The sequence below is a fragment of the Mastomys coucha genome, unplaced genomic scaffold (assembly GCF_008632895.1).
Source record: "Mastomys coucha isolate ucsf_1 unplaced genomic scaffold, UCSF_Mcou_1 pScaffold6, whole genome shotgun sequence".
Taxonomy (NCBI): domain Eukaryota; kingdom Metazoa; phylum Chordata; class Mammalia; order Rodentia; family Muridae; genus Mastomys; species Mastomys coucha.
This window is the reverse complement of record NW_022196912.1, coordinates 95,463,180-95,472,363: the sequence shown is the minus strand read 5'-3', so window position 1 is coordinate 95,472,363 and position 9,184 is coordinate 95,463,180. Positions and strand designations below refer to the sequence as shown.

Genomic DNA, 9,184 nt, shown 5'->3' with positions numbered 1-9,184 from the left:
TCTCTCTCTCTCTCTCTCTTTCCTTGCACAAAGGGAAGATGCCAGAAGAGGGCGTTGAGCCCCTGGAACTAGAATTATAAAAAGGTTGTGGACTACTTTGTGGGGACTGGTAATTGAACCTGGGTCCTCTGGAAGAGCAGCCAGTGAGTGCTCTTAATTGTTAAGTCACCTCTCCTGGCCCCTATATCCTCATTTATAACAACCACAACATTGTCTATATATGAAACCATTGATTTAGGATTGATTTTTTTTTTTAAAGAAAGCTAAAGTAGGGTGTTGTGTAGCACAATCTGGCTCCCAACTCTCAATATGTAACTAAGGGTGACCTTAGATTACCCATCTTCCAGCTTCTGTCTCCCAAGTGTGGGGATTACAGGCAGGCTTGGGCCAACCATACTCAGCTTATGCAGTGGTGGGGATAGACCTCAGGCTACAATGATAAATTTGAGGCAAGCCTGGGTTACATGAGATGCTATCTCAAGAAGAAGGAAGGTTTTTGGTTTTTTGGTTTTTAATTTTTCCTCTTTTTCTGTCCACTCCAGCAGCTTAGAAGCTAGTTGGAGACATCCATAGCAGCACTCGAGCACACACACACAATGTTAGAGGTGAGAGGATATCTTGTTTTGAAGATACAGAAATTTGGGGGAAATGCCTATAATAATTTCAGAACTCCATAAAATCCTCTTAGACACAGTGACATTCTCACAGGCCACACAAAGGGATGAGTCACTGAACAATCCACAGGTTAATTATGAATTCTCTTTGTTTTGGAGGGAGTCACTAAGGGATTGAAGATGACAAGGAGACAAGAAACTCTAAGACTTTATATAAAGTAGATGGCACATGCCTATAACCCCAGCACTTGGGAGGAGGAAACCGGAAGATCAGAAGTTCAAGGCCATGAACCATGCAAGTAGTGAGTTTGAGACTAGGTTGGCCAACACTAGAGACTTGATTTTTAAAGAAAAAAAAGAGAGGGAAGGAGGGAGGGAAGAAAGGAGGGAATACAGAAAATCAGAGAAGAATTAGCAAGGGTCTAAAGTTCTTGGAGGGAGAGAGCATCTATAGAAGAGAATTGTTAAGGAAAAGAGAAAAGAGTTGTTAAGAAAAGTTTAAGGTGTTTGATCTGCCAGAAAGTCTGTCATTCTGTACTGCTTTTGTTCTAGTGGATTCTTTGGAGGAGTTGAAGTAGATACAGAATTCTGAATCCAGCTTTGCAAGAAGGCAACACAAGGCTAGTTCTGGATCTGCTGGAGCTGGAGGGCAAAGAGTGGCCGGATGACATGTAGACCACAGAAGAAATAGCACCACAAGAGAGTTAAAGGTGATAGATTGAAGCTGGGTGGCAGGACACAAGCCTGTAATTCCAGCTCTTGGGAGATGAAGGCGAGAAGATCAAGTTCAGCCAGCCTCAGCTATATGAGAGAAGCCCAGTCTAAAACGCACACGCTAACACGCACAGAATGGGTGGGGGAGGAGAGGACAAGTATCGTGGTACATACCTTTAATCCCAGCACTGGGTGGGGTGTTGCCACGGGCCGGCCAGTCTGGGCCTCCCTCAACCCGTGGGGGGAACAGGGTCCTAGTCAGGTAGACAAGGCGTTGGCGAAGAAATGACAAACAGACGAGCACAAGGGAGTGCAGATTCTGAATGTAATTTGTACAAAGTAGAAATCAGGCTTATATGGTATGCAGAGAACAGGGCAAACTACCGAAGTCACGTAGGCAGGAGATGGTTACATCAAGGTCATTTTTCGGGCTGGGTTGTCCTGGCGGCCCCAAGATAAACTCTCAGGGTCTGTCTGAGGCAAGCAGCTGAAGGTTGTATTTTAGCATTTCTTGGCTGTAACATAGATAATTAGTGATGGGAGCCCTACAACTTCTAACTTCTCACTGGCAGTAAAACAGTTTTTCTTTTTGTGGGACTACTCTGATAAAAAGTGCCTAACTGCTATCTCTAACTCTTGAGACACCCTGTCTGGTAAGACAGCTTCTTAGTAAAAACTTCAAGCTAATTACAGCTAGGAAATCTATTAGGATTATTGAAACACTGTGAAGGCCAGGAAATAGTGTTCAATCTCAGTTTTAGCTAATAACGAAATATTCCTTAGGGCACCTTTATGCCTGAATAAAGAAAGCTCACAGATCTCTCCACAGATTATAGCAGAGATCAATCTGGAACACCTCTGAGTTAGGGATGTCAGTGACTGACTACTTCAGGAGGCTCACTCGTTTTGAAGTGTACACCTCAGTTCTGTGATCAGGTTTTTAGGCCTGTCCCAGGCACAACTGAAGTAGATAAGTTATGTGTAACAGGGTGTGTGTGTGCTGAAGCAGAAGCATTACTACAAATTCAAGGCCACTCTGATTTATATATTAAGTTCCAGACCAGCCAGGGCTACAGAAACAAGACTTTATCTCAACCATGCCCCCACAAAGTACATTAAATATATAAAACTTCAAGGTGGGGTGGCTAGAGAGATGACTCAATGATTGTGAGCATTTGCTGCTCTTGCGGAGGATCCCAGTTCAATTTTTGAGCAGCCACATGGCAGCTCATAAGTATATGAAACTCCAGTCCCCAAATCCTTCTCTGGCTAGGAAGGCTCTATCAAGCCTCCCTCCAGTGATTTTCCTGTCTCAACTTCTCACAGTGCTGGGGTTACAGGTGCAGCCACACAGTGGCTGTGGATTTGCATTCAAGCCCTGGTGTTTTCCCAATAAGGACTCTTAACCCCCTGAGCCACCTCTCCAACTCAAAGGTCATTGACAAGGGGATGCTGCTGCTGCTGCTGCTGGATTAACTACGAGACTGGCTTTTTCTATGGTTGGTTTGTTTTCTCTGGCTTGTCTTTAAATGGAAGTGTCAGTAAAATGTAGAGATGCTAACTCATTGAGCAAGTCCTGACCATGCTGGCTGATTGCTGTAGAACGTGTGAGTCAGAGTTCTGCCCTTATTCACGGTCTGGGTAGTTGTCTGCTGTAAACTCAGCTTTTCCTAGAAAAGGAGATCAAACCACTGATGGTCCAAAAGCTAGAAAACAGTAGGATAATGAGAACCAATTTAGCAAACTTGCCATCTATAAAAAGAACAGACACAAGCAAGCTTGAGAGCTAGGAATGGTGACATGTGCCTTCAATACCAGAACTTAGAAGACTGAGGCAGGAGGATCAAAAAGCCCCAGACTAGCCAGAAATAAGACTCTGTTTCAAAACAAAATAAAAACAAAATTCAGCCAGCCTGTAGTGCACACACCTTTTATCTCAGTACTCTGGAAGCAAAAGTAGGTGGATCTCGGAGTTCGAGGCCAGCCTGGTCCACACAGCAAGTTCCAGTACAGCCAGGGCTGTACTGCTACACAGCAAAACTGTGTTTAAGTGGAAACTTCTAGTTCTTTGGAAAATTAGTTATGCCAAATGATGCTTTGCTGGGGCACACAGGTGAAAGGATGTCTCGCTAAAGCAAACACATGAAAGATTGTTTTCCTGAAGCAGTCACAGGTGAAAGAGTGATTGGATATAGCAGACTTGTGAAAGATGTGTGAAACTCTTGATGAAGGAGAATAAATATGATCCCACAGACAGTGAAAAACGGGCACTGAGCTTTGGTTTGGGCTCTGCCTCTCCATTCTTTGTTAAAGACATGCATTGATTTGCCTTACATAGCATTGTTGAGCTCAACTTGTGATAATGCTGCATTGAGAGAAACTTGCCCAAGAACTTCTCGTGAGGTTCCTGCAGCAGCTTGCCACTTTTGTGACCTCACCTCAGGCTGGTTGGAGATACTGGAGGTTTCTTCAGGATTGAACCGCAGCTGCCTGGTGTCTGATTGCTGAAAGGACTAGACTATAGCTGCTGGTTCGTGTGTGCTGCCTGCCCGCCTAGAGGACTGGTCTGCAGCTGCTAAGATGTGTTTGGTGTTTGCTACGGGATTGAACTGCTGCCCAAGAAGATGGAGCTCACCCCAAAGAACTATTGCTGAACAGGTACACTTCCCCTGTATCCTAATAACTTTTCTCTTCCACTACCTCTGCTAGGTGATGGGCTAAAGGAGAAGTTAAAAGTAGGTTGCAAAAAATGTATGCTTACGGGTAGCACCCAATGTGGCTTAGGCATAATGGGTAACTCTGCTTCTAATGTGGTAGAGAAAACTGTAAATTATGAGGGGGTAGCAATGTTACTTAAGGAAATTAGCAAAATGGCAGCTATAGTTGCTGGGTGGTCTCCTACTGTGTTCCCAGTAGGGGTTTCTGGTTTTGCTTTGTAGTGTTCTCATATACTATTCTGAAAGTTTGGAGGGAAAGCTGAAAACTCAGAAGGTTCACTCAATTCTCTTCTGTTAGAAAAGATGGCAGACTTGGCTGTGCATGGATTGCAACTAGAAGTCAAAGTGCTTAGAAAGCAAAAGGAGCCAGGGGGAGAACAGAGTTCGAGCTTGGTGAATGAGCCTGGGAATGGACTGCACGATGAAAAGGGGAAAGAAAATAGGCTGGAAGGTAAAGCACTGCCCCACCCTGCTCCACACACTTTCAGTACCAGGTGCTTAAAGCACCTCAGTGAGACAAGGGGCCGGGAAGAGCAGGAGGTAGCACAGGCACAAAGGGTTAATGTGCAACCGAGTACACAACCAGAGGATGTGCGTGGACCTACACAAGCACCTTCAGCCTTCCCAGTCTTTGTGCAGCATATGCCTGCTAATGATGGTATTCCTGCCTATAATGAATTGATCTGACAACCGATAGAAATGCTAGACCTAAAGCATTTTAAAGATTCTGTTGTTTTGTACTGCTTACATTCTTCCTTTTTCAGAAATGCTAAATAACTGGGCAACACAGTATAGGGTGATCCCACAAGATTGGAAGGGATTGGTGCCAGCTGTCCTAGAAGCTGGTCAACAATTGCAATGGTTGTGATAGTGAAGGCCTGAAGCCACAAAATTTAGCACAATGTAATTTAGCAAGGGCAATAAATGTTACTAAAGACCAGCTGCTTGGTGAAGGGCATTCTACTGACTTACAAGAACAAATCAGATCTGATGATGGTATAACCGACCAATGTTGTGTGGCCGCTTGAAGAGCTTGGGATTTGGTTGTAGACCTGGGGGAAAAATTTACTTCTTTTACTAAAATAATATAGGATTCTGGAGAATCCTTTATAGAATTCTTACAGAGATTGAGTTCAGGTGTGAATAGAACCATTATCAGACCCTGAAACCAGACAGTCATTGATAGAGAAATATTGACCTTTGAGAATGCAAACACAAAATGTAAGAGAGCAATCAGACCATTGAAAGCATGTGGAACCCCTATAAATGAATGGATAAGGGAAACAACTGGTATTGATTCTCAGGGGAATAATGCAAATGTCATATGGCAAGTTGTGGCTAGAGAAATCAGGAATCAAAATGCTTGATAGTTTTTTTGTTTTGATTTTATTTTTTCTTAAAATTTTTTATTATTTAAATGCATTTTATACATAAAACATACTAATAATGTTGAGTATTTTGAGAATCAAATAATACATAAAAATTTGTTCAACTTTTATATTCATATTCTTTCATACCCTAAAAATATCATTAATGAATATTTAATACTATCCATAACTGAGGATCCTATACAAATTGTTTCAAAACATGCAAAATATTCTTTGGGAATTAAGCATAGTAAAAGAGCATAAAATATTAAAAAAATGAATCATTAAGAAATATATGCAGCCGGGCGGTGGTGGCACATGCCTTTAATCCCAGCACTTGGGAGGCAGAGACAGGTGGATTTCTGAGTTCGAGGCCAGCCTGGTCTACAGAGTGAGTTCCAGGATAGCCAGGGCTACACAGAGAAACCCTGTCTCGAAAAACCAAAAAAAAAAAAAAAAAAAAAAAAAAAAAAGAAATATATGCAAAAGCCACTATATGATATCACGTGATATAGTAAGAGAGAGTTTTTAAAACACATTATATATCTGTGTACATCATCTAACAATTAGTTTATTTAAAGATTATCAGTGTTTCTAGGAAACAAATTATTTTATCAGTAAGTATATTTTTAAAAGTTTCAAAATAGCAAACTCTTTGAAGTTAAACATTAAGAAAATGCTGATTTCAAGCACAGTAAGAAAAATTATCAATGATATTTGTATAACATGATTTTAATATTTTCAACTGTTAATATAACAAACAGAATAATTATTTTAAGATATATTTCATTGTTATGTCTCCCTTTTCACTTCTTTCTTTCTTTCTTTCTTTCTTTTTTTTTTTTTTTTTTTTTTTTTTTTTTTTTTTTTTTTTTTTTTTTTTGAGACAGGGTTTCTCTGTGTAGCCCTGGCTGTCCTGGAATTCACTCTGTAGTCCAGGCTGGCCTCAAACTCAGAAATCCACCTGACCTCTGCCTTCCAAGTGCTGTCTGGCTTTATTTCTGATTTTATTAATTTGGATACTGTCTCTGTGCCCTCTGGTTAGTCTGGCTAAGGGTTTATCTATCTGTTGATGTTCTCAAAGAACCAGCTCCTGGTTTTGTTGATTCTTTGTATAGTGCTTTTTGTTTCTGTTTGGTTGATTTCAGCCCTGAGTTTGATTATTTCCTGCCATCTACTCCTCTTGAGTGTATTTGCTTCTTTTTGTTCTAGAGCTTTCAGATGTACTGTCAAGCTGCTAGTGTAAGCTCTCTCCAGTTTCTTTTTGGAGGCACTTAGAGCTATGAGTTCCCCTTAGCACTGCTTTCATTGTGTCCCATAAGTTTTGGTATGATGTGTCTTCATTTTCATTAAATTCTAAAAGCCTTTAATTTCTTTGTTTCTTCCTTGACCAAGTTAGCATTGAGTAGAGCTTTGTTCAGCTTCCATTTATATGTGGGCTTTCCATTGTTTTTGTTGGTATTTAAGGCCAGCCTTAGTCTGTGGTGATCTGATAGGGTGCATGGGATTATTTCAATCTTCTTGTATCTGCTGAGGCCTGTTTTGTGACCGATTATATGGTCAGTTTTGGAGGTGGTACCATAAGGTGCTGAGAAGAAGGTATATTCTTTTCTTTTAGGGTGAAATGTTCTATAAATATGTTAGGTCCATTTGGTTCATAACTTTGGTTAGTTTCAGTGTGTCTCTGTTTAGTTTCTATTTCCATGATCTGTCCATTGCTAAGAGTGGAGTGTTGAAGTCTCCCACTATTATTGGGTGGTGTGTGATGTCCAGTGCTTCGCTGACCAGCAGCAATGACGACAGAACACCGAGGCTCCATCTCACACGGTTTACTCAGGAATTCCTTTGTGTTACAGCTCTTTTAGGTTTCTTGGTGTTACAGCTCTTTCAGGTTTCTTGCTTTTGTGGAATGGCCCAGCGAACAGAACGCTGCTTATATACCCGAGCCCGAGCTCTCGTGGCCCTCCTGGATTGGTTCCCCAGCAATTGCCTCATTAGCATGCACCCACTAGGGAGGGGTTGGCGCATGTGCAGTGGAACTGTTTATCGCCACAATGCATCGGAAACCAGCACCACCATCCAAGCGGCTGCCTACAGTGTGCTTTGAGCTTTAGTAAAGTTTCTTTTATGAATGTGGGTGCTTTTGCATTTGGAGCATAGATGGTCAGAATTGAAAGTTCATCTTGGTAGATTTTTCCTTTGACCAGTATGAAGTCTCCTTTCTTGTCCTTTTAGATAACTTTTGGGTGAAAGTTGATTTTATTTAATATTAGAATGGCTACTCCAGCTTGTTTCTTAGGGCCATTTGCTTGGAAAAAATTTTCCAACCTTTTACTCTGAGATAGTGTCACTGAGGTGTGTTTCCTGTATGCAGCAAAATGCTGTGTCAGTGCTTGATGTTTTAATTGTGGTCAATTTGGTCATTTCCAAAGAAATTGTAAGGCTAAAACACAGTGGTCAAAATAACAGGTACATTGATTCTAGAGAATGTGGTAATCATAGATAAGAACTAGCAGGTTCTGGTTTCTGTGAGCTACAAAGGCTCCCAGGCTATTGCAGCCTCTATGAAAAGGACAAACATTGGTCAAAGGATTGCCGGTCTAAGAGTCAAAATGAGGTAACCTCTTGCCGTTGGGAACCAAATCTAGGTGTGGATTACTTAGTGAGATAAGGCTACAGCCTGTGATTAGGCAATGGAAAAAGAAGGCAGAGCTGAAGGTTTTAGAGAGGGAACAGAGAGAGAGAGAAAGAGAGGCAGAGATTAAAAGACAAAGACAGACAGAGACAAAGACAGAGATAGACACAGAGACAGAGACAAAGACAAAAGATGTAGAAGAGATAGATCTGATGGGTCTGGTTCATCTTCTTCCTTCATGTTCTCTCCATCCTCTCTCCATCTGTTTCCAACTGTCTCAGTCCATCCATCTCTATTGGGAGCAAGAAGGACACAATAATCATGTAAGGCCTTGGGGAGAGCTAGGGCCTGTGGCCTTGGGCAAGTGGCCAAAGATGTTTGGCAGGGGCTGGTGGAACAAGCCACTAAGTTTTGGGCATGAGGAGAAACTGAGATAATAAACTGGTAAGACATTCCTTTCCAGGTGGGAGTTATTTTTGCCCAGCACTTGTGCCTAGTAGGCAAGTTACAAAGTAAGCTAGCTGTGTGTCTTTTGTCCATGGATTCAACAGTCTCTGGTGGGATGAAGGAACAAAATCCATTTGATCAGTGCCCTCTCCTGCTGGGAAAAACACTCACCATGGAAGAATTTGGGGATTAAATATGTCTTCAACTTGGGAGGCCTGGCTTCTACAATGGTTTAGGCAAAGGGGCCTTTGAAGTAGTTCCGGCCAGGCTTCCAATACACACAAAACAAGACCTCTGGAAGTAAGTGTGGAATGACTAAAAGAAGCATCCCTTTCTGTCCTGCACTGCTGGTTATTTTAGGGCTCATCTCCTGACAACCCAAACCTATGGTGCAGGAAGTCTCTGCCGGGATGAAAAGCATCCTGCAAAGGATGACCTTTCTCGGCATCTCCAGGTATAAACTAAATGACCTCTGACTTCTGAATGCTTTTGAATACCCAAATGAGATACCTTTTAGCAATAAAAGGCCACATTTGGCAATTGAAAACTAATTATTAATAGCTAATTTTGCTTTCTTTTTCCTTAAGGAAGATATTGTGAATCTATCTGATTGAAGTAAAATAGAATAGAAGAACCAGGTAAGCTGACCAAGGGGAAGAGAGACACACACTGAGTGGTCATAACTTTTTT

General features: G+C 41.7%; 1 long non-coding RNA gene across 1 annotated transcript; it reads left to right on the top strand.

The window, feature by feature from the left end:
- The first annotated feature begins 3,442 nt into the window (after positions 1–3,442).
- LOC116080050 lies at positions 3,443–9,132 on the top strand. Its single transcript, XR_004114295.1, has 3 exons — positions 3,443–3,986; positions 4,344–4,496; positions 9,082–9,132. It is a non-coding gene; the product is annotated as an uncharacterized LOC116080050 (long non-coding RNA).
- The last annotated feature ends 52 nt before the right edge of the window (positions 9,133–9,184 follow it).